General features: G+C 49.6%; 1 protein-coding gene across 2 annotated transcripts in view; it reads right to left on the reverse strand.

The window, feature by feature from the left end:
- Positions 1-20310, reverse strand: part of DNAJC5 (DnaJ heat shock protein family (Hsp40) member C5) — a 31967-nt gene extending 11657 nt beyond the window's left edge. For both annotated transcript variants that reach the window (XR_008557613.1, XM_054723783.1), the window contains exon 1: positions 20092-20310. The gene's annotated coding sequence lies outside the window, so the exon portion shown is untranslated. The remainder of the gene's footprint in view (positions 1-20091) is intronic.
- Between the last annotated feature and the right edge of the window lie 5498 nt (positions 20311-25808).

The raw sequence follows: 25808 nt of genomic DNA on the forward strand, positions 1-25808 counted from the left end.
GCGAACCTATGACACGTGCTGACACGCGTAGCCATTTCTGATGACATGCGGCCGCCTCAGCGGCCACATGCCAAAGATGAAACATTTGCTGCTCCTGAGGATGAAACATTTGCAACTAGAGTCTTGGAGTTAAACTCTAGTCGCAAATGTTTCATCCTCCCCTATTAGACACTCTGTGCCGGAGGTCTGTAGGCCAAAACAACAGAAGTCCGGCACAGAGCGTCTAGTTCTGGGACTTCCGGTTAAGCCGGGATCTTTGCCCTCACTTCTGCCGGCAGAGCAGGGAGCAGCGGAACGCAGCGGGGGACGCATCTCTGGGGGCCCTGCCATTACCAGTAACCAAATAACAGCTAACCACAGCAACCATTATCTACTGTTCTGGGGTGTCATGGATTTCTAATCCATCATTACTGAGATAAGTGAGGGGGAGGCTGGGAGAGGCGAGGGTTTGTGGCGTGCTATGGGTGCCGTTTCCCGCCATTAGAAATAGCAGCAGCCATTTTAACTCACATAAGGAACACCATCTTGCTCCATAGTGCAGACTCCATTTCACCACTATTACTGTTGTGCATCCTTATTAACCCCTATTTCTGCTTATTAACCCTGCCCTTTCCTAAAAGACAGTTATATGCACCATTTTGTGGTTAGTTAGGCTAGTTAACCCCTAACTGCCTGCAGGCCTAACAAGCTATCTATAACTCTATCTTCTGTCACTGCCCCCCTGGTGGAGAACCCAAAAAATAAAAAACTAAGGTTAAGTAAAGGAAGTGGTAGTAGCAGTGGCCGACCCTTTCAAGAGACATGGACCGAGATGTATGGCTTTATAGAAAAAAATGGCAGATCATTTCGCGTTCTATGTACTGAAACGGTAGTAAGCAGAACGTGGAATATAAATAGACATTTTGAAACTAATCATTCCCAGCTCTTGGAAAAAAGTGAGGATGAAAGGAAGGAATACATTTCCAGGCAGCTACACCTTTATAAGAGCCAATCTAAAGAGAGACATAAGGAAGTGTAAATATTTTTTGATCTCTCTTGATGAAACTACTGATGTCACATCACATGCTCAGTTGGCCATTATTGGTCGATATTCTGATGGTCTCACAATGAGAGAAGAGTTGATAAAGTTAATATCAGTGTCAACAAGTAAATCAGAAAGTGAAATATGTAAGGTTGTTATACAAACATTTCGTGACCTAAGCATTGATATCTCTAAAGTTGTGTCAGTGACGACAGATGGGGTACCAAATATGGTGGGGAAAAAAGTCGGATTTGTCAAATTGTTTACAGAAGCTATTGGACATCCGATTGTGCCTTTTCATTGTATTATCCATCAGGAGGCTTTATGTGCCAAGGCAGGATTCACCGACTTAATGTCAGTTGTTACAAAAATAGTTAATTTAATAGCTGCTTGCCCCCTTCACAAGCGAGAATTTTCGGCACTTTTACTGGAGGTTGATTCCACCTACGGTGGACTGCTGATGTACAATAATGTAAGATGGCTGAGCCGAGGCAAAGTTCTTGAGCGCTTTGTGGAGTGCTTTGAAGAAATTAAGGTATTTCTTGATGATAAGCATCTGGGAAAGTTTCCTCAGCTTAATGATGATAAGTGGGTCAGCACCCTGATGTTTTTTACAGATCTCTCTGTTCATATTAATGAACTGAACTTAAAGTTACAAGGTTTTGGCAAAAGTATTGACGTTATGTTTGGATACATAAAAGCTTTTGAAAGTAAAGTTAAAATTTTCAAGCGAGATGTAGAAACTAAAACTTATAAGTATTTTCCTCAAGTAACAAAGTATTTTGAGAAGGCCAGTGCAGCTGTACAAAATGAAATGGAACTCTTGCATATGAAGTACCAGCATGTTTTAGACTCATTACTTGACCAGTTTAGTGATAGATTTAGTCAATTTAGAAGTCTAGAACAGACCATGAAAATAATTAAGTATCCTGATGTAGTAGTCTACAGTAGTTTGTAATTAAATGGTTTCCAATGGATGCAAATTAATGATTTGGAGATGCAACTTGCAGAATTTCAAGACAGTATCTGGGCTCAGGTGTTTGTCGACTTGAGGTCAAAGCTTGAGAATCTGGAAAGGTGCCGCTTGGAGAATCAAGAGGAGTGCCACTACCACAGGAAATTTGGAATGCCTGGAACCGACTACCAGACACTTTTAGCACCCTGAAAAATATAGCAATGGCTTTACTCACAATTTTTCCCTCTACATACTTTTGTGAGGCCTTATTCTCGGCGTTAAATAATATCAAAACCAACAAAAGAAACAGATTGACAGATGAAGTTAGTAGCGCTTGCTTGGGCCTGAAGTGTACAAAATACCAACCTTCAACTGAAGATTTAGCCAATGAAATTCAGCAACAAAAAAGTCACTAATAGGTAGGTTAGTTAAAGAATTCCCCCTCCCCCTCACTTATCTTAGTTCACGGCACCCCACACAAGCTAAATAATATCAAGACCAACAAAAGAAACCGACTGACTGATGAACAAAGAAGTCACTAAGCAGGTAAGTTAAATATTTAGTTTTTGGTTTATTGAATACAATTATATATAACAATTATACATTTATGTTATTTAAACTATAAATATCGCGAAATAATGTTTTTTCCTCAAAGTGACACACTACCCGAGTTATGCTCAGTTTTTTGGCGAAGTTTGACACACCAAGCTCAAAAGGTTGCCCGTCACTGTTCTAGGGCAAGAGAAACATTCTGTAACTTAATTTCACAAGCACAGCATACACCAAAACTCAATGAAATTTAGTTAGTATCTGTCCACTTCGAGGTATGCCAATTTTACCTGCATCAGAAAAAGGGGGCAGCTGTCCTGGCCCGTGACTCAGCTGGCTGAGCATCGTCCTGTGCACTGAAAGGTCTTGGGTTCAATTCCCTTTCAGGGCACACACTCAGGTTTTGGTTCCAATCCCCAGTTGGGGTGCCTGTGGGAGACAACCACTCCATGTTTCACGCTCACATCAATGTTTCTCTCTCTCCCCCTTCCTCTCTCTCTAAAAGCAATAAAAGCATGCCCTCCAGTGAGGACTAAAAAAAAAGGGAGCAACTGTTGTAGTAGGGTATTTGTTCCCAAAGCCAGTTAGATACCAGAAAATAAACAGGAGCATAAAGTCTCCAGTCTCTGCACACCTTCGCGGGGCAGAGCTACACCCACTTGCTCCTGTGGCGTCGGTAACCACAAAGCAGCTGCTACAAACAGCATTCAAACTGGTGTTTTATATTTTGAGTCAGAAGAGGAAATAAATGGTGTCCAAGCACAGAAATGGCTAAATTAAATTTCTACACTGTGTCACACACATTTCAAAAGTTAGCATCTTGTTATGGATGAGCCACTATCAGGCAATGTGTACGTTTAAGTTTCCTGTTCAACTGGAACACAGTCTTGAACCACAAGACAGATTTAACCCACAAATGGAGATCTTGTTTTATTCTGAGGGAAGGTGATGGCAAAAGGGAGACAACAGTGGAGGAGAAAACAAGTTCTGTGAGGTTTTTTGTTTGTTTTATATTTTCATTTATTTTTAAAAATATATTTTACTGATTTCAGAGAGGAAGGGAGAGGGAGAGATAGAAACATTAATGATGAGAGAAACATCAATCATTGATCAGCTGCCTCCTGCACACCCCACACTGGGGGTTGAGCCCACAATTCAGGCATATGCCCTGATCAGGAATCAAAATGTGAACTTCTGGTTCATAGGTTGACGCTCAACCACTGACCCACACCGGCTGGGCTTAAATTTTTATTTATTGATTTGAGAGAGAGAGGAAGAGAGAGAAACATTGACTTTTTGTTCCACTTTTTGTTGCTGTTCCATTTATTTATGCATTCATTGGTTGATTCTTGTAGGTGCCCCGACTAGGGATTAAATCCAAAACCTTGGCGTATTGCGATGACCCTCTAACCAATTGAGCTACTTGTCCAGGGCCTTTTTGTGAGTTTGGTTTTTTTAAAAAATATATTTTTATTAATTTCAGAGAGGAAGGGAGAGGGAGCGAGAGAAACATCAATGAGAAGAGAGAATCATTGATCGGCTGCCTCCTGCACGCCCCCCACTGGCGATTGAGCCCGCAACCCGGGCACGTACCCTTGACCAGAATCGAACCCGTGACACTTCAGTCCACAGGTCGACACTCTATCCATTGAGCCAAACCAGTTAGGACTATGAGTTTTGTTTATTTTTAATCATTACATTCAAGCCTTGAAAAGTTATTGTCTTCTTTTCTTAAAAATCCTCACTCGAGAATATGTTTATTGATTTTTTTGCTGTTATTGTTAATCCTCACCCGAGGATATTTTTTCCATTGATTTTTAGGGAGAGCAGAAGAGAGAGGGAAAGACAGAGAGAAACACTGATGTGAGAAAAACACATTGATTGGTTGCCTCCTGCACAATCTCTCCCTCCTACCCCCACCCTGCCCCACCAGAGCCTGGGCAGAGGAGCCTGCAACCAAGGTACATGCCCTTGACTGAAATTGAACCCGGGACCTTTTGGTCCGGAGGCCGACGCTCTATCCGCTAAGCAAAACTGGCTCGGGTTGATTTTTTTTTAAACATCCATCGGTTGCCTTTCCATACACACCCCAGCCAGGGATCGAACCCAAACCTCTGTGTACACAGGAAGATGCTCCAACAGCGGAGCCACACTGGCCAGGGACCACCAGTTGTTAGAAGTAGCACCTCACCACTGTGCTTTACCTAAACCTGTTTCAATTAAATTTCAAAGGCATTTCTGAGACCCAAGTCAAGATGTGGGAGCAGCCATGCCGCCTGAACTACATACCACAGGTCCATGCCAATCCTCACCCCAGGAGGGTTCAGCCCGTGTGGCTGGACTTTCCTGAGTGACACTGCATCTTTAAGAACACACACAGGGCACACCTGCAGGTCTGTGCGACCTGGTGCAGCCGCTACCAACAGCAGGAGGCCTGCCACAAGCCAGTAACACAGGAGCAGGCGTCCGGTGAGCGCAGGGGTTCTGCCCGTCTGCCCTCCCCGCCGCTGTCAGGGTCCAAGGCTCAGCTCTGCTTCCGGCCACCCCACTCTGGAGCTTCCCAACACCCCCAGCTGCGGCAGCAAATCACAGCCCAACACCAGCCTCTGTATCCCCAGCCAGGCTGATAGGTGACGAGGTGATGGGACCAACCCCTCCTGGGCAAAGGCTCCGCCGACCTCCCTGCTCCCTCCTACCCAGACCTCTGCGAGCACGCCGCCCTGGGCAACCCTTCCTGTCAGCCTGCCCCACGCACACCAGCAGGGCCCGCTGCCTTATGTGGAGCATCCTGGGCCGTGAGTATATTGTCTGTGCTATTAGTTTGTTTAGCCAACATTTATGAAGCATCTGCCATGCCCCACACTGTCCTCCAAGCTGGGATCTGCCAGCGAACAAAATAAGCAGAACAGACAACACCCCTGTCCGGTAGGCATGCCCCCGAGACGCACGGCGCCAGCGAAGACAGCGCATTCTGTGTGCGCGCTGCGCGCTGACCAGCGGCGCCACGGGAGCTCCTGCGCCGCGCATCCTGACTCGTGTTTGCAGGTCCCCTCAGCACAGAGCAATGGTTTATAAAGTTGCTGTTGAATTCAACCTACTGCTGGGGGAAAACCATATACCAATTCTGGAAAAACAGATTTGAAACTATCTTAAAAGGAAGTCCATTTCTGTTCCAAGTGTTTCATTATATGACTGTACACGGACTAAGCGGAGCGTAGGCCATGCGCACAGCGAGCACCGGCCCGCCCCTCCTCTAAACACCAGGAAAGCAACGAAGCCTTGACACTTGCTGCACCGTCCACTGTCCCTGTTCACATCACCTGATTAGCGCCCTTGCTTTAAAATTTGTTCTGGTATGTTTCTCCCTCAACTATTTAGTTTAATTTTCTGAGCTTAACAAATGGTCTACCACTGTGGGCAGCCTTCTGTGAGCTGCTTCACTGCACGTGCTGGACGTGGCTGAGGTCACTCATTCCGGTACCGGACAAATGGCACGCTGTGAAGTGACCACAACTCATCCATCCACTCTGTCCGGAGGTGCTGCGAACGGTGCTGTCCGCACATCCCGGAGCAGTGCGGGTGAGGGTCCTGAGGGCGGTGCCCGGCACGGAAGCCCCAGGGGAGGCTGGCTCAGGAGGGGGATGCAGAAGTTGTCAGCAAGAGTGAACAAACTGTCACACGGCAGCAAACAAGCACCAAAGGCACTCACATCTCCCTTCCTCAGGAACCCAATGAAAACTACAGTGAGACGCCACCACACACCTGTGACTCCCCACTGCAACCGCACCCACCAGCTAGACAGCTTAAAAAGACTGGCGAGACCAAGAGCTGGCGAGGGTGAACTGGACCCAGACTTCACACAGCTGGGGGACGCGGAATGGGCCGGCCACTCTGGAAGACTCTAGAAGTTCCTCATAAAGTAAAAACCAGACTCATCACATGACCCATAAATCCCACTCCTAAGCATTTACCCAAGAGAAATGGAAATGGTGCTCACACGGAAGAACCTGTTGGTGAATGGGTGTCATCGCCAAGCCCAGAAACACGTGTCCTTGTGAACAGGGCAAGGGACACTGCCGTCCCCATTCCAGCCGGTGACTCTTAGAGCACCGAGCGGCGAGAGGCCAGTCAGCGCCAGGGCAGGGGGCGGCCAGGTCCTCAGAAGGGTGATGGTTATACAAACCTCAGACTGTACATAAAAAAGTCCATTTTCTTCAATGTTTATTGAAAAGTAAAAGAGAACAAAGAATCTGGGCTTGTACTTTATGTTTTATGATTTACTTTTCTAGTCAGTCATTTTCACGGAAATTTGCACAAGTACCAGCAGTCTGTGACATTGGAAATTAAATATAAAAGCCCGGTCCTTCACCACACACAGTTCGGGAGGAATAGACGCAGGGTATGGGACTACCTGTGGAACTCCAGGGTCCCTGGCAGGCTCGATGTGTCAAGGATGCCAGCTGCTGCCCACTCCTGCACTGTACCTCCACAATGATACCCTGCCTAGCCTCTGTCACCTGCTCCTGGGCAGCATGGCATGCCGCTGAGATGCACAGAGCGCCAGGGAAGACTCGCCATGGACCCACCCCCCACAGGCTGCTGAGACCAAGTGCTCTGAGCAGTCCGTGGGTGGTGCCATTCCACCATAGCCATTTCAGGCACACAGCTGTGGGTGGCATGGGCTGCACGCACACGGCCGCACGCTCACAGGTTCTTAATGTTCATGTAACTGAACACACCAAATTTTTGTGAACTTACCCACTTTCCCCATCTTTGTTTTTGTCCAATAAATTTGTCTCAATCCCAAGGTCAAAAATAAACTGTCCTATACTTTCTACTAAAGTTTTGTCACCCATAGGCGGTCCGATTCATTTGGACGTGAGACAGCCCAGCGCCCGAGTCCCAGGAGCCCCGCGTCCCTCCAGCTCGCTGTAGATGCCCGATCGTTGACCAGGAACAACACGGTTTGAGCTGCATGCGGTCTTCCAAAGACCTGCGCAGTCCAACCCATGTTCAAGGTCAAAGCTGCAGTTGGAAGGCCTCGTATGCTGAGGTTGACGTACTGTACTTTCCGGCGTATAAGATTTTCCTGGGTTAAAAAGTCGTTTTATACGCCGGAAAATATGGTATACTGGACTATATTGATGGGATCAGATATAATGGATTAGATATATTGGACTACCGTATTTTCTGGTGTACGCCCAGTCGTCTTATACGCCGGCAAATACGGTAGTTATGTGGGATTTTCCACTGAGCAGGAGTCGTCACCCCTAACCCCGCGTTGGTCCAGGACCCACTGTATTCTATTCCGTTCTTAGCACACCTCATTCACTTCTGAAGTTATCTGAGTTAGTCTCCAAAACTTCTACAAAAGCTACAAATGCTTTGGTATTTCTTTTTATTTTATTTTAATCCTCACCAGAGGATATTTTCCCATTGATTTTTAGAGAGTGGAAGAGAGAGGGAAAGACAGAGAAATATCAATGTGAGAGAAACACATCAATTGGTTGCCTCCTGCATGTGCCCTGACCAGGGCCGGGGAGGAGCCAGCAGCTGAGGCACATGCCCTTGACCGGAATCGAACCTGGGACATCTCAGTCCGCTGGCCAAAGCTCTACCCACTGAGCCAAACCGGATAGGGTGGTATTTCTCTACACATCATTAGATAACACTACTTAAAACAACTGTTAATGTCAGCATCCCCAAGCCAGGTTTTATGGCCTGAAGTCTGGGTGATGCTGACCAGTAGCATGAAGGCCACACTAGGGGTCCTCACTGCCTCTGGGGATGTGCTCCGAGATGCAGAGGCCCCCCAGGACTGCCACGTCTGCCCTCAGCCTCCCCGACAGGCAAGAGAAAGCCAATGAGCTGGGAGCAGGGTCCCTGGTCCAGAATACACGCAGCGTCCACAAGTGGAAGTCATGTCGAACTTTGTGGATCTTCAGGAATAAACTCACATACAAGCAAGTTCAAAAAAATTTTAAATATATTTTATTGATTTTTTTAGAGAGAAAGGGAGAGAGAGAGAGAGAAACATCAATGATGAGAAACATCATCAATCGGCTGCCTCCTGCACGCCCCCCACAGGGGATCGAGCCCACAACCCAGGCATGTGCCCTGAATGGGAATCGAACCAGTGACTTCTTGGTTCCTGGCTCAATGCTCAACCACTGAGCTACACCAGCTGGGCAAGTTCAAATTTATTATCACAAAACACAATGTCAATGTCTTTGCCTTGACAAGGTGTAAAGGGAAAGGACGGACAAAACTCGGAAGAGAAGGGGAGGAAGGAAGAAACACCTTTACACTCCACTTGGAGAGACATGTGCTGTTGACAGGGCAAGACCGAGCCATGTCACACAGAGACCAAGAGACCACGCAAGCACCCGAGACAGCCAAGGGGGGCAGTTACATGGGGACGGGGGCAAAGGTAACTCGTGAGGTGACGAGCCAGAAAACAGTGGCACTGGCACGCAGTGACCACCAGCAAACCCCTCTGGGAAGCAAACTGCTGCTCAGCCTCGCACACCCTGGACCCAACCATACAGACAAAAACTCTGCTAAAAACAAAAATACATCTGGTGTCTCAAGACAGCTATGTCTAATCCTCGGAGGAATCTTCATTTAAAATCCACACTGAACTTGTAAGACTCCATGGCCAAAGGACACTGAAGCGCCTTCCTGTCAGGAAGGAGCAGCTGCTGACAGTGCTGGGGACAGTGAGAAGATTCAGAAAACTACCTGTTTGAATGTGTAACTTTGAATTTAATATTTATTCCAAAATAAAATAATACGCTGCGGATCAGAAGGAACCGGCCAAAAATGGAACTCCACAGACATATCTGACAATGTTATCAGCAAATGTGTACGGCATGAGAGGACGCTCGTGTCACAGCTGTCTGTTACCTTTATTCCCAACCTCAAATGGATTTCAAATGTAAACGATTCCTAAAGTCGCTGGAAATACAGGATCCCCAAATATTTCCCCTTTCCTCCTTCACTCTGAAAATAAAAATCAACAGTGATGCTCAGCCTTAGAACAGAGAGAGAGAAAAAGGTAAAATGGATCACTTGTTTAGGGACAACCGCCCCACAAATCTTCAAAGAACAAGAGAAACAATGAACCTAAGTCCCAGGCCAAGGAACTCACCTACAGAGAAGAGCAGCTAACAAGCATTTTCACAACGATATGCACTATGCTTGGTCACGGAAGAGTGTCTTGTATCCTGGACTCAAAGAAAACAAGCATCCTGGCCTGGCCGGAGTGGCCCAGTGGAGAGCCTGCGGACTGAAGGGCCCCAGGTTTGTTTCTGGTCAAGGGCAAGTACCTTGGTGGCAGGCTCCTCCCCGGCCCTGGCCCTGGTTGAGCACGTGCAGGAGGCAACCAATCAATGTGTTTTTCTCATATCAATATTTCTGTCTTTCCTTCTCTAAAAATCAGTGGGAAAATATCCTCAGGTAAGGATTAAAAAAAAAATAGAAAAAAAAGAAAAAAAAATCTGCCCTCCTGACTCACAAGGTCAACAGGAAGCACCAAGCCTGGAGCCTGACCACCAAGGGCCGGGGACCAGAGCAGCCACCTAGCGGAAGAGAAATGCCTGACCCAGGGCCCCACCAAACACTCCTGACACAACTGTGATTCCCTGGCCGCAGCATTCCCCACAGCGACTACCGCCCTACGACCATGACCAGAATCAAACTGCTGCACCGAACCTGGTCTGAGACCAAGTGCCAGGTGCACCTTGACAGTCCACCTGTGACAGCCGCCTACTGTCAGAGGCAGCGAGTGTCACAACCCAGGAACACACCTAAAACAGAGCCAGCACGCGGGACAGAGCTCGCCAGCACTGCTGCGATTGCACCAACTCGGCAGCTACCACCAGGGGGCTCACTGTGCGCAGACATCACACGTGCCCGGAACCCCCGTGAAAGCGCCCGAAGTCTGCGGGACAGGCACCCAGTCCAGGAGGGTGTTGTGGGGGCTGGAACCTGGCTGTGCCACTGACGGGCTTAGTGACTCGGGCAAGCTACCAAACACTTCCCTGCCAGCTCCTCCACACGGGGTGCGTGTGAGCCAGCCTGGGTAGAGTGCTTGCGACAGAGACACAGTAAGCACCAGCCATGATGATGAAGATCTCCAGTGTACAGGTGAGAAGACACACTGAGTGATATGCTCGGGTCACAGTGCTGCGGATCGGTAGGGTTGTGATCCGAATCCAGTACAATCTGACTATCAGTTACCGTTGTACACACAGGGTAATTCTCCCTAGTTCTGAGCACAGATCTTGCCTTCTTTTTTTTTTTTTTTGTATTTATTACCTGGAGAGGCATAGTATCAGTTTTATTGAGAAGATCTTGCCTTCTTGTACATTAAGTTTTATCTGAATATGTATTTTACTAACCACTTATTTATTTTTAAATAAAAATAAATATGCATGTGCACTGGCCAGATAGTTCAATTGGTTGAACCAAAAAGGTTGTGGGTTCAATTTCCGGTCAGGGTACATATGGGAGGCAACCATTCGATGTTTCTCTCCCTCCCTCCCTCTCTCTCTAAAATCAATGTAACCTCATGTGAGGATTAAAAATAACACTAATAAAAATGTGTATGTACACAGGTCTGTAATGTCGGTTATGATTTTTTGATGCGGAGCTCCTGTTGCATACGTTTAGATGTAAAAGGTATTTTCCTTTTCCGGGGAAATCTGTCTTGAGAACTTGAGGGGACATCTAATTAGGGGAAGTTAACTGAGCTCAACAGACTTGAGGTGAGCTGTCAGCTGGGTGGCCATTCTGAAGGGAGGACAGGTCACCGGCCCATTCAGGGAGCAGACGGTGGGTCTGATGAAGTGGCGGTGTATCTAGGCATGCTTCACCACGCCGACTGCAGCCACGCTGAGGTACGCCGTGAGTCAGAGGTGCAGATCACAGACACCTGGAGAGATGTGCACATTTCCCCAAAGGAGAGCAGGTCAGGGGCATGGCCCTGCCGTCCACACATGTGCATCACAGCCCACAGCCCACAGCCACCAACACAGCCCCTCAGATGACACGCTGTAGTTGCCCTTGACATTTCTATAAAGGAAGAGCTGCCTGCGGGAAAGATGCTGCTGGCACCAGCCACTTAGGGCTGCCCAACTGCCAGGCAAGGCCAGAGAAAACGGCGCCGTTTTAAGAGCTGTAAATCCTGTGTGCTGTCGTTTTAACGTGTGTGTTAGTTATCTGTGTGTATTCTTCAATACCACACCTTTATACTAAGGAAATATGTAGCTCTCAGTTTCCTTATCTATAAAATTGGATAATAGCTACCTTGCAAGGCTGCCCTAGGGATTCTGGCTGATGCACACTTAGTACAACCCATGCCTGGGGGGACAGAAGGCAGCCTCAGCGAGTTTCATGACAAACTGTTTCAAACAGGGAGCAACTTTACTTGGACTAGTTAAGAAATACTTCACAAAACCAAGATGGCGGCATAGGTAAACACCTGAACTGCTGCCTCGCACAACAAATTCAAAACTACAACTGAAAGACAAAACGGACATCATCCAGAACCACAGGAAGGCTGACTGAGTGGAAATTCTACAACTAGAAGGAAAGAGAAAAACACATTGAGACTCAGAGGAGCTGCAGAGGTATGGGGGTGCGCGCGCGGAGAGGGCTGGCAACTGAGTACGCAGCTGGCTTTCTCAATCGGGAGGGAGACAAAAGCTCCCGACTGCTCTCAACTCCAGTTCCAGGCGAGACTCTGGGGACCCAGACTCATACAGGGAGAAACTGGGCTGTCTGGCAGCGGGAGAAACTCGAGGGCGGCTTTCTCTCAGAGGTGCTTGCAGCGATTACTGCGGGACACTGAGACCCTGGGGCCTCTTAGGGCAGGGCTGACGGGAAGCCAGTGCTGGTTGCTCCGCCCCATCCAAGCTGAGCGCAGTGGCTTTTGCATATGGATGGCCTGGTCCTTTGAATTCTAAACTTACCTAACAAACTGCAGCTGAGTCAGTGAGACCCAGAACATCCAAAAGAAGGTCTAAGGCCTTACAGCAGCTTGCATTGCTTCACAGCTGGGCCACATCTGGGCACCTCCAAAACCCAAACAAAGAGAGGAATCTGCAGATCTCTCCGCAGCTCCTGCTGGGTGGCCTCAGGCAGAGGCTAAATTAGCACCTCCTTGGAGATCCAAGAGCCAGTGTACCCAGAGGTCAGAGTGGGACCATCCAGATTACAACTCCTCAGATCCATAAGGCACACACTCAGGGGGCAGACTCAGTGAGCACCAAAGCCCCACTAAAGCAAGTCTTGCCTCATAAGGGTGTCTCCAGCACAGAAGTTCTCCCATCGTAGACACAGCTGATCCTCACAACCAATTGACCTGGAGGTCAATTCCTCCCAGTGATACCAACAACAATCAAGGCTTAACTACAACAAGACTGTGCACACAGCCCACAAAGGGGTGCACCAAGAGTGTCCACCTCAGGTAACTGGGGAGGCTGAGCCACTGGGCCCTATAGGACACCTAGCACACAAAGCCGCTCTATCAACACAGGGAAGCAGCTAAAATGTGGAGACAAAGAAACAGGTCACAAATGAAAGAAATGGAGGAAAGCAAACTACTGGATATAGAGTTCAAAACCACGGTTATAAGGTTTTTCAAGAATTTTCTAGAAAAGGCCGATAAATTTAGTAAGACCCTTGAGGATATGAAAAAGGACCAACTAGAAATTAGGCATACACTGACTGAAATAAAAAATAATATACAGAGATCCAAAAACAGACTAGAGGATCGCAAGAATCAAGTCAAAGATTTGAAATACAAAGCAGCAAAAAACACCCAACCGGAAAAGAAAAAAGAAAAAAGAATCCAAAAATATGAAGATAGTGTAAGGAGCCTCTGGGACAACTTCAAGCGTACCAACATCAGAATTATGGGTGTCCCAGAAGAAGAGAGAGAGAGCAAGATACTGAAAACCTATTTGAAGAAATAATGACAGAAAACTTCCCCCACCTGGTGAAAGAAATAGACTTACAAGTCCAGGAAGCGCACAGAACCCCAAACAAAAGGAATCCAAAGAGGACCACACCAAGACATATCATAATTAAAATGCCAAGAGCAAAAGACAAAGAGAGAATATTAAAAGCAGCAAGAGAAAAACAGTTAATTACCTACAAGGGAGCACCCATACGATTGTCAGCTGATTTCTCAACAGAAACCATGCAGGCCAGATGGGAGTGGCAAGAAATATTCAAAGTGATGAACAGCAAGAACCTACAACCAAGACTACTCTACCCAGCAAAGCTATCATTCAGAATTGAAGGTCAGACGAAGAGCTTCACAGATAAGAAAAAGCTAAAGGAGTTCATCACCGCCAAACCAGTATTATATGAAATGCTGAAAGGTATTCTTTAAGAAGAGGAAGAAGAAAAGGTAAAGATAAAAATTATGAACAACAAATACATATCTATCAACAAGTGAATCCAAAAATCAAGTGAATAAAAAATCGGATGAACAGAATAAACTGGTGAATATAATAGAAACAGGGTCATAGAAAGGGAGTGGACTGACAATTCTCAGGGGGAAAGGGGTGTGGGAGGTGTGGGAAGAGACTGGACAAAAATCGTACACCTATGGGTGAGGACAGTGGGGGGTGGTACGGGCAGAGGGTGGGGTGGGAACCAGGTGGAGGGAAACTATGGGGGGAAAAAGAGGAACAACTGTAATAATCTGAATAAAGATTTATTTTTTTTAAAAAGAAATACTTCACAGATTACTGTCATCTTTAAACTGTAGAATTTCCAGTTTCATTTCAAAATGAAACAGGACTATTCAAGTTTACATTAAAAAAGTTTTAATTTTACATGTGATGAGACTCCTGAGTCAAAGTATAAGATAAATACAGTCTAGTAAAAATCTCTATCTAGCCCTAGCTGGTTTTGCTCAGTGGATAGAGCATCGGCCTGCAGACTGAAGGGTCCTGGGTTTGATTCCGGTCAAGGGCACGTACCTCAGTTGTAGGCTCGATCGCCAGTAGGGGTTGGGCAGGAGGCAGCCAATTGATGATGTTCCTCTCTTATCAATGTTTCTATCTTTCTATCCCTCTCCCTTCCTCTCTCTCTAAAAAAAAATCAATAAAAACATATTTTAAAAAAAGGTCTATCCAGAACACAACTTTTAAAAAAATGTTTTTATTAGTTTTCCAAGAGAGGGAGAAAGATACAGAAACATCAATGACGAGAATCATTGACTGGCTGCCTCCTGCACGCCCCCTACTGGGGATCGAGCCCGCAACCCAGGCCTGTGCCCTAGGAACAGAACTGTGACCTCATCTGGTTCTTCTGAGTCTCATCTGGTTCTTCCGTCAACCACTGAGCCACGCTGGCCGGGCCAGAACACAACTTTGTTAGTTCATTTAAAAAAGAGGCGAAACCGGTGTGGCTCAGTGGATAGTGGATAGAGCATCAGCGTGCGGACTGAAGGGTCCCAGGTTCGATTCCGGTCAAGGGCATGTACCTTTGTTGTGGGCACATCCCCAGTAGGGGGTTGTGTAGGAGGCAGCTGATCGATGTTTCTCTCTCATTGATGTTTCTAACTCTCTATCCCTCTCCCTTCCCCTCTGTAAAAATCAATAAAAACAAACAAACAAACAAACAAACAAAAAAACAAGAGAGGCTTACTGGTTTCATGAACTCATGAACTTAAGAAAGTCCACTTAAACTAAACATTTAATTTTATTTATAACTAAATTATTTTACTTCAGGATTCATTACTCTTTATTTTAGCAATATATAACTACATTCTTCCTTCTTTCCCCCCAAACATCAATGTGAGAGAGACACATGGATTGGTTGCCTCCCACACTAGCCCCAACCAGGGCTGGGGGTCAAGCCTGGAACCAAAGGACATGCCCTGGACCGGAACTGAACCTGGGGCCCTTCAATCTGAGGGCCGATGCTCTATCCACTGAGCCAAACCGACCAGGGCCTATATTCTTATTTTAAAGGGAACAGCAATGTTTACTGCAACTGGGAAAAAATCCCAGATTTTAACATCAAACCCGTAGCATCAAACTGTTAAAATCCCATGTAGGTGAAGAGGAAAGATACGCTGACAGAATATAAACTGGGAAATATATGGCAAAAATTATAAAGTTTGTACTCTTTGACCCCAAATTTTCCCTTAATTACCTTAGAGAAACACTCTCACAATAAGACGCTCCTATATAATAAAGAAAAATTAAATGGGACTGCCTAGTTAAAAAACAAACATATGTTATGCCGCTAATCTCTTCCAATAATTGGAGTAAAAAGAGTAAAAGCCGGCAGTGGCACGTGCCCTCTGCAGAGCAGGGAGCCCAGCACTCCTGCCCATACCTGCAGCTCCTGGGGCTAGCACCTCCAACCCGGGAGCCTCCATCCCAGCTGGGGCTGTCTGCTAGGAGCCCAGGGTGTTGCGCCCCTACCACCTGAACTCAGCCCCATGGCTAGAATAAACAGGCGATTTCAGTTCTGTTGGTGTTGGTATCACGATGACACATTCCCCTGCACCCTAACCAACAGTGCACAGGGCAAGGAGAGCTCTCTAAGAAAGGAGCTGCCTCATGGACAGAGCCAGGGCGGGGCACAGCTGATAGGGCAGCCGGTCAGCATTCCAATCCTCTGACTCCCAGAATGCAACTTTATAACCAATTGGCACAGATTTTCTCCCAACACAGCAGTGGAGACACCAAATGACTGTACATTTCACCCTGTAAACCGCCATGTTTGCTGGTGACACGTGTTCAATGTAGAAACATTGTAAAGACAATAAAATTACAAATAACCCATGAGGATGAGTAAGTTCATTCACATTCATATATTCAAGGAATAGTCACAATCACTCTCAATGTATCAGATTATTTAAAAATATTACCGGGTTTAACATACAAAGGTTTCTGCCACAGAGCTGTTTTAAAAACCATTCATGTAGATAGATGTGGAATGACGTTAGAATCAGTAAACCTTTAATGTACACAGATCAGTCCTGAAAAGGAAATTGCTTAGGGTGCCATTTCGGACACACAGCTGGGGCTCACTCCGTACTTCCCTCTTCGGAAGGAGGTGCTGTACTTCATTTTGCAATTTCAGTGTTAACTACCAATATGTTTGCAAAACTCCTAGAATTTAAAACAATTTTATTTGCTGAAGACCTAAACCTATTCATTCTGCCAGACCAAGAGGCAGAATGCGCTATTTCACTGGCACAACTTACACAAACAAAATTAGTCTGAAGAATAAGGAAAGACTAAATCTAAACTAAAGGTTGTTTGGTCATCTAATCCTTAAATCTCCCAGGTGCCCGATAACAGACCAGGCTAATCCTCTCCAGGGGATGTCATTACCTAAGAGCTGGCTCTGGCTTAGCATTTCCTTCACAAGGTACAACTGCCATGGTTTTTCGGCATCTTTGTTACTTATATTCAGGAAGCAGTTGATGAAGTATCTTTCCATTTATCACCTCCTGAACTCCCCCAACTGCAGGCAGGGCGAGTACCCACACCCTCATCTCTGTGGTGCCCTCACATGAGCCCTACCAGCCTTGTCTCCTTACAGGGAGGAAATCCTGCACAGGCTCCAATGACACAGAGAGAGAGGGCTATGAACAAGCAGGAGGTGTCTGCAGTTCCAAACGTCCTCATCTGACCATCAAGAGAAGAAACTCATGAGCCTCATTTTAGGACTGCAGGTTTACCTTGGATCTGGAGAGCACCATCGAGAGCGAAGAGTCAGTCTCCTGTCTACTTCTTGTGCAAGGACAGGCATCAGGCTTGACACGGGTCTTTTGAAGACACCGGGGCCCATTTCCTCACTGGCCTGAGCCTTCGTGCTCGAGATAAGGTCTGCCTACAGCATCACACACGCCACGCCCTGCACAGACTTGACAGAGTCCAGGCATGTTCCAAGGGTCACTGTATCTGTGTGCATCACGTCCACCTTGCTCCCTGGCTTTAGAAGCAAACTCCCACCTCATAAAATTCTTCCTATCCGGACCCAGTCTCACTGCATTTTAGTCATTCATTCAGCTAACACCTGCACCCAGGACAGATGTGAGCCTCTCATGCCGAGGGCTCCAGAGACACACCGTAGCAGCTGGTTATGGGGGATTCTGCAGGGTGGTCAGAACAGGAACCTGTTCAGGAGCCTGAATTCAAGTTCCAGGTCTGAGGGTACCGCACACCTGAGCACCCTCTGCAAGTGAGGGGGACTCAAGGACCAAAATGGCTGAGAAACACGCAGCACCCATTCAGTACCTGCACACGGACAGTCACCTCAGGAGCACAGGAAAACCCACTCCCTGCAAGTTCACGTGGGCATGAGGGAAAGTTCCGGGCCCGCAGTCCCGAAGTTGTCAGCGCCGGGGCAGTCTCTGGAAGAGCTCACTGACACGTGGCTCTGCTAACGGATGACTCCACTCACTCCACTTCATTGACAAATGCCACCAAGTATTAAGACAACATGTAGGTTTTGATTTTTGGGGGGTAACCAAAGACAAAATTTCCCAATGTATTAACAGTGGCAGGTCTGCTTTTAAAACCGTTTAATTTTAATATATATTTTTATTGGTTTCAGAGAGGAAGGGAGAGGGAGAGAGAGATAGAAACATCAATGATAAGAGAGAATCGATTGAGCCCGAAACCTGGGCATGTACCCTGACCTGGAATTGAACCGTGACCTCCTGGTTCATAGGTCAGCACTCAACCACTTAGCCTCGCTGGCTGGGCGAAAACCTTTTTATTTTGAAATCATTATAAAAGTTGAAAGATTTACAGGTCGGTCCCAAGCACCTCTCCAATCTGCCTGTAACTGACTGTCCCCCCTCAGAACCCGTGATGATGCCCAAAGGTCATCACACCTATCACGATTGCCAGCAACTGCTCTCTGCACAAAACAGCCTCCCTATGGACCTTACCTCGCAGTAAAATATTAAATTTAACAAATACATTAAGTAGATCACTAGGAGATTTAAGTGTTGTGGGGAAGTCAGGGGAGCCCTGGCCTCAGGGAGCATGAGGGAGAGGAAGCAGAGCATTCTGGGCAGACTCCAGGACAAAACATGTGACTTTGTTCAGAAACCAGCAAAGAAGTGATGAGGGGGAGGAGTGAGTCAGGGGCTGTGGTAGGAGACGGGGCACAGAGGGGCACAGAGGGGTGGAGGAGGCTGACAGGCATCCTCCCCAAAGGGTTCCTTCCCATCAGCAGGGGTCCCTCCACAAGGCTGTCTCCTCCACATGCGCTCTGGGCCTAGGGTCCTGGAACACACATCTTGTTGGAGTCCAGCAGTGGTCACCATGCCATCCACGATGACCAATAGGAGGCAGAGCCATCTACATCGCCCAAGCACAACTGCCACAGCCACCAGAGCCACCCCGAGGCCCAGCTCTGCCCCAGGTGAAAGGAGACCCACACACGCCCAATCCTAAAGTTTCCCGAAGCCCAGAAATCCTGGCTCCTCATTTCATCTCCCAGGACACAGAACTCAGTCCCGAAGCTCATGGCAACCTTCAGCAAGAGAAGCAAGTGAGTAAACCTAAGACCTTAATGCAAGCCTGGCAAGAGATGGAGCAATTTTTGATGTGATGTTCTTGGCATCAAGACGGTTTTTAAACACAATTAGGTGAGGACAGATGTGTCTAGCAGTTCAGACACAGCACCTCCGAGGTTATGACCAGCTGGTTAAAACGTCCCCAATCCAATCCAAACCTGAAGACAGAAATGAAACGGAGACTTCTGCTTCCGTTCTCTGTAGGCCACAACTGAATGAATTCCGGGGAAACATCTCTTAGGCAGTGAGACGGGGAGCCCTCCCACACTTGACCCCCGCGCTGGAATCCCAGCAGACACTCACTCAGGAAGGAAGACCCTCCAGGCGTCCCGGGGACGGCGGGGCGGGGATGGCGGCGCGCGCCGCGACCTGGCAGGACCTGGCTGGACAGGAGGCTTCGCACCCGAGACCCCCAGCGCCGCCCCACCTGTGTGTGGACGCTGCCCGCTGCGTCCTGCGCCCCCGAGGGTCCACCCGGCAAAGGCACGTGTGGGGCCGGGGTCGCGCGGTGGCCTCACCTTTCCGCTGGCCCGGGGGTCGCCCCGCCACCGGACCTCTCCCAGCCGCGGCCTCCACCGCCCCGCCCGCTCCCGGCCCCAAGGGAGGGTCGCCATTTCCAGCTGCGGCGCGCGCCCCCCGCCCCGAGGCCCGCACATCCGCGGCCCCGCCTCGCCCCGCGCCGCCCCCCGCCCCGAGGCCCGCACATCCGCGGCCCCGCGCCGCCCCGCGCCGCCCCCTGCTCCGAGGCCCCGCACATCCGCGGCCCCGCGCCGCCCCGCGCTCCGAGGCCCCGCACATCCGCGGCCCCGCCTCGCCCCGCACATCCGCGGCCCCGCCTCGCCCCGCGCCGCCCCCTGCTCCGAGGCCCCGCACATCCGCGGCCCCGCCTCGCCCCGCGCCGCCCCCCGCCCCGAGGCCCCGCACATCCGCGGCCCCGCCTCGCCCCGCCGTCTTCCCGGACTGACGGGAGGCCCACTGGGCCCGCCACGAGCTCACCTGTCCGCGCGCCCGTCCGCCCCGCCCGCTCTGCTCCGCGACGCTGGTGGGCAGCCGGCCGGTGCGCTCCTCAGCCGGGGCTGCGCCTCAGGGACCCCGGGCAGAGGTGGTGGCGGCGGCGGCGGCGGCGGCGGGGGCAGCGGCAGAGGGCGCGGGAGCGGCACCGGCAGAGGCGGCGGAGGCGCGCACGCTCACGCACGCATCCGCACCGGCGCGCGCGCCCCCGGAAGGACGTGGGCTTCGCCTGTTCTAAGCGGCCGGCGGGGCCGACCGCGCGTGCGCCCAGAGCGCTAGGCTGTGGCCCCGCCCACCCGGGGCGGGGTCCTGGGAGCTGTGGGCGGAGCCGGCTCCAGGTTGCTAGCAGCGCCCGCCTCCAGACAGCGCCTCCGCTGGTCTCAGGCGGGTTGGCAGGTGCCACGGGGGGCCGCGCAGCGGGGCGGGCATTGGTCTTGCAGCTGAGTTTGCTCAGCGGTTTACATAAGAGAGAAACAGAATTGTTCTTGTCAAAGAACGGGAGACCACTGGTATGAAATGAGCCACAGGCCGACACCCCTCCACCCAGCCACTGTGTGACTGACATTTGCTCATTCCTGGGGCGAAGAGATGGCACTTCCTTCCTTCCCGCTCAGCCATCAAAGTGCCCTTGCCATCGTCCAGACACCCTCCCAGAACCACCGCAAACAAAGCCGTGGAAGGGCAGAACTCACCTCCCTCCCTACTTAGCAGGTGCCAGCCTGCTCATCCCATTGATCCCCAGGGAGACCTGCTCATCACCCTTTCCTATTTAGACTCCCTTTGAGCGTAAGAGTCCTACCATTTATCATGTGCCTGCCTGTGCCCAGTACACTGGTATTGTCACTTTCCACCCTAGAAGCCACCCAAACAGACCTGGTCAGTGCGCCTGCCTCATCACTTCCACTTTTGCCCCACTGGCCATTTTCCCCTCAGAAACCTGATGACATCCAAGGCTTCCTAAGACACTGAGTAAAATCCAAACTGTTTGCCAACAAGCTCTGCCCTATCTGTCTTCTTCCACCTTTTGCCATCAAGCTGATCTTGAACTGTCCAGTTTGCCACAGGCGCCGTGCCTGTAAGTGGCAGAGAGCTCTGGAGATATCCTGGCAATCATTCCATTGAGCAGCACCAGGCAGGCAGCAAGAAAAAGGCCCATGGAAACCAAGGAGCAGAAAGACCCGATATCTGTGTCTGTTGATTCAAGAGGATGAGAGATTTCGGGCCAGAATTGAGTGGAGAACAAAGTAGACCTGGTATCACTTATAGATTGCAGCTGTGTTCAGCTGTGTTGGAAGCTGCACGAATGAACAAACCAGGCCTTAGTCCCTCCGTGACCCAGCAGTTGTGCTGTAGGGATACTCTTTCTAAGAAAACGTTCCCAAATACAGAAAAAGGTGTATGCATTGTGATGCTCTTGATGTTATTTAGAACAGTGAAAATGAAAACCTGCCTACAGATACAATGAAATGAAATAATGTAGTTATTAAAAATAGAAACAAAGGCTACATAACATGAGACAATTCTTGTGATGCCTCCTGAAAGTAAAATGAGCAAGATGCATGATATATAAAAAGTACATTACAGCCCTAGCCGGTTTGGCTCAGTGGATAGAGCGTCGGCCTGCGGACTAAAGGGTCCCAGGTTCAATTCGGGTCAAGGGCATGTACCTTGGTTGCGGGCACATCCCCAGTAGGGGATGTGCAGGAAGCGGCTGATCGATGTTTCTCATCGATGTTTCTAGCTCTCTATCCCTCTCCCTTCCTCTCTGTAAAAAAATCAATAAAAATATATATTTTAAAAAGTACATTACAAATCCTATCTAATAAAACAGTAATATGCAAATCATCACTCCGCTACACTCACCAGCCACGCCCACCAGCCAATCAGAAGGCGAATATGCAAATACACTTAACCAAGATGGCTGCAACCTCGGAGAGCCTTGGATGTTGGAACTGGGATATTGGAGCCGAAGATCAGAGGGGAAGATCGGAGCCGCGGGGGTCCCCCACAGGTGATCAGAGCCAGCTGGGGGTCCCTGCCCAGGGCCCGAGCCTCAGCCAGAGGCTTGAGGCATTGGCTGGGGGCGGAGCTGGGCCATTGGAACCAGCTGGGGTCTCCTGAGGTGATTGGAGCCAGCTGGGGGTCCCTGACCAGGGCCCAAGCCTCAGCCAGAGGCTTGCAGCCTTGGCCATTGGGGCGGAGCCTGGCGATCGGAGCCAGCTGGGGTCCCCTGAGGGCGATCAGAGGCAGCTGGGCGTCCCTGCCCAGAGCCCGAGCCTCAAACAGAGGCTTGCGGCCTTGGCTGGGGGTGAAGCCAGCTGGGGGTCCCTGCCCAGGGCCCGAGCCTCAAACAGAGGCTTGAGGCCTTGACAGGGGCAGAGCCGGAGATCACAGGAGATAGGTGTGAACTACAGAGGAAATACCTTTTCTGACCGCTCATTGGCTGAGCTCCCTGTATGCCACTGGTAATATTCTTAGTAACTTGGGTATAAGAATCCAAAAAGGTGATCTAGGGCTTTTCCACCACACTCCTGGAGAAAAAAACAAAGGTCTGCTGCTGGAGGGCTAAGAAATGTCATATCCTGCCCTACACGGTTTGGCTCAGTGGATAATGCCTAGGTTTGCCAACTGCAGAGTCCAGGTTTGATTCTGATCAAGGGCAGGTACCTAAGTTGTAGGCTCCTCCCTGGCTGGGGCCCAGGTCAGGGCTCATGAAGGAGGCAAGCAATCTAAGTATTCCTCTCACTTTGATGTTTCTCTCTGTCTTTCCCTTTCTCTTTCACATTCTCTAAAAGTCAATGGAAACATATACTCAGGTGAGGATAAAAAAAAAAAATGTCATATCCTATGAAAGACACATCTTGAAAATGCCTAAAGAAAGTTGTCATTTTTTCTTGGTGAAGGGACTGGAGTCCGTGTTGATGAAAACACCTTGGAGGCTGTGGTGACTGGCAGTGGCTCCAGCAGCGGGGTGATGGGGCTGGTGCCTTTCCCTGATGAGCCAGGTTGTCTCTCACAAAGGGAGGCCAGACTTCCCCTGAGGGCTCCCAGTATGTGAGAGGGGGCAGGCTGGGCTGAGGAGACCCCACCCCAGTGCACGAATTTTGTGCACCGGGCCCCTAGTATCTTTATAAACAAACTAGAGGCCCAATGCACGAAATTCATGTGCGGGGGCGGGGGGGGGGGTCGCCTCAGCCCAGTCTGCAACCTCTCCAATCTGGGACACCTCAGGGGATGTCCGACTGCCGGTTTAGGCCCTATCCTGGCAGTTGGATATCCTTCTCACAATCCTGGACCACTGGCTCCTAATTACTCACCTGCCTGCCTGCCTGGTTGCCCCTAAATGCCCCCCTCCCCCGCCACCAGCCTGATCGCCCCTCCCTGCCTCTGTGTGCCGACCTGATCGCCCCTAGCTGCCCCCTCCCTGCCGGCCTGGTTGCTCCTAACTCTCCCCCACCCCACCAGCCTGGTTGCCCCTTACTCCCCCCCCCCCGCCAGCCTAATCGCCCCCAACTGCTCCCCCTGCCGACCTGGTTGCCCCCAACTGCAACCCCCCCGCCGGCCTGGTCGTCCCTAACTGCCCCCCGCCAGCCTGGTCGCCTCTTACTGCCCCCCATCCCGCCAGCCTGGTTGCCCCCAACTGCCCCCCTCTGCCGGCCTGGTCACCCCCAACTGCCCCCGCTGCCAGCCTGGTCGCCCCTCACATCCCACACCCCCCCGCCGGCCTGGTCCCCATTCAGCCTGCTGTCCAGTCGTTTGGTTGTCCCTCACTAACTCCCCTGCCAGCCTGGTCATAGGCAGCCATCTTGTGAGGGTTAATTTGCATATTGCCCCTTTATTATATAGGACAAACCAACTCTGGCTGGGTAGCTCAGTTGGTTACAATGTTGTCCTGATATGCCAAGGTTGCGGGTTCAATCCCTGGTTGGTCATATATGGGAATCAACCAATTCTTGCGTAACTGCAACAAAAATCCCATGTTTCTTTCTCTAAAATCAATTTTTAAAAAAAAGTTTTTATTGATTTCTTAAGAGAGAAAGGGAGAGGGAGAGAGAAAAACATCAATGATGAGAGAGAATCATTGATTGGCTGCCTCCTGCATGCCCCACACTGGGGATCAAGGCCGCATTGGGGGCATGTGCCCTGACCAGGAATTGAACTGTGACCTCCTGGATCATAGGTCAACACTCAACCACTAAACCATGCTGGCCGGGTTCTAAAATCAATTAAAAAAAATTTTTTTAAAGCATTTTCTCTAAACAAATAAGTCAACCTGTTCAGGAAGGATGCCTGTCAAATGTGGACAGAAGCTACAGTCAGGCCCTGTGCTTCACATGCCCTTTAATTGGGCAAGTCTGACCCCATTTGTCTCACTCCAGGTTTTGCTACCCTTTAAGGCCAGCCCCAGTGGTGCCCTTTGCTCCACCCACCTCACCACTTCTGCCTCCGAACTCTCAAAGCTCATCACACACACCCCGGTTACTTAGGAAAACGCCGTCTTCCCCCGAAAACGGAAGTGCAGCTTTAGGACGGAGTCCACGTGGAATTCACCCTTGTACCCTACAAAAGCAGACTTTTAACGCCCAGGCCATTTCCCTCCCGCGCCCCCGTTTTTTCTTTTGCTTATTTTTGTTAATCCTCACCCAAGGATATTTTTCCACTGATTTTAAAGTTGTTAGAAGGGAGGGCGTGTGGGAGAGAAACATTGATGTGAGACACATCGATTGGTTGCCTCCTGCACCACCCCAACCAGGGCAGGGATTGAGCCTGTGCCCTTGACTGGGAATTAAACCCGTGATCCTTGGGTGCACAGGCCAACACTCTAACCACTGAACCACACCAGCCAGGGCCCCAGGCCATTAAAATGCTTAACAAAGACTACGTGAAACCCCTTCCAACATCAATGAGGGTGAATGCGGACTGCTGGCTGCCATGTGCTCTCTGCCCTCGGCACCAGCTGTTGAATGGACTGTCATGCTGGGGATTGTGAGATAACTGGAAGGCACCAACTTTTCCTGCTGTTACATCGGGGGCAAGCCTGGTTTTCTGACCCCAGAAGTCTAATGTTTCCAGTAAAGGAGTTTCCTACTGTGAACATCAGGAATGGGCACATGCGAAGCAGCGGGCAGCAAGGAATGGAGGCTCTCACACAAGGGCCTTAGAGGTGGGTGCAGCTGGCACTCAGGGCACAGCAGCAAGGACACTGTGTGGCATCTTTGGAGCAAGAAGGGGAAGGGAATGAGAATACATTTTTACATGAAGGAACACTGGACATGGGACAAATAATAATAGTCACAGAGGCTGGGTGGGGGAAGGGCAAGGGAACAGGCAGGTTTCTAAGCATGCCTTGTCATCATTTCAAATCACCTGAGTCCCCATTAGAGGCAGGTCTGCCTTGGCAGCTGTTTGCCAACCGGACATTGCTGTGCCCTCAGCTCCTCTTCTTCTTTTTGAACTTTGTCATGTACCTGTCATTATCTACATGTGGTTCCAGCTCTAGAGTGGGGTTGTGAGGATAGGTCAACAGCCCATTCTTCCCTCAGTGAACCCCCTTACACCTGCCCAAGGGATGTGTGTGGCTGCCTTGCTCAGCACCAGCTCTGATAACTGCAGCTACACACTTGGGGACTCCAAGCAGCACTCCTCCCAGGCCACCTCCTTCCATGGAGCGAATCCTGGCTGCTTGTCCAACTCCTGCAGCT

The sequence above is a fragment of the Eptesicus fuscus genome, chromosome 12 (genome assembly GCF_027574615.1).
Source record: "Eptesicus fuscus isolate TK198812 chromosome 12, DD_ASM_mEF_20220401, whole genome shotgun sequence".
Lineage (NCBI taxonomy): Eukaryota > Metazoa > Chordata > Mammalia > Chiroptera > Vespertilionidae > Eptesicus > Eptesicus fuscus.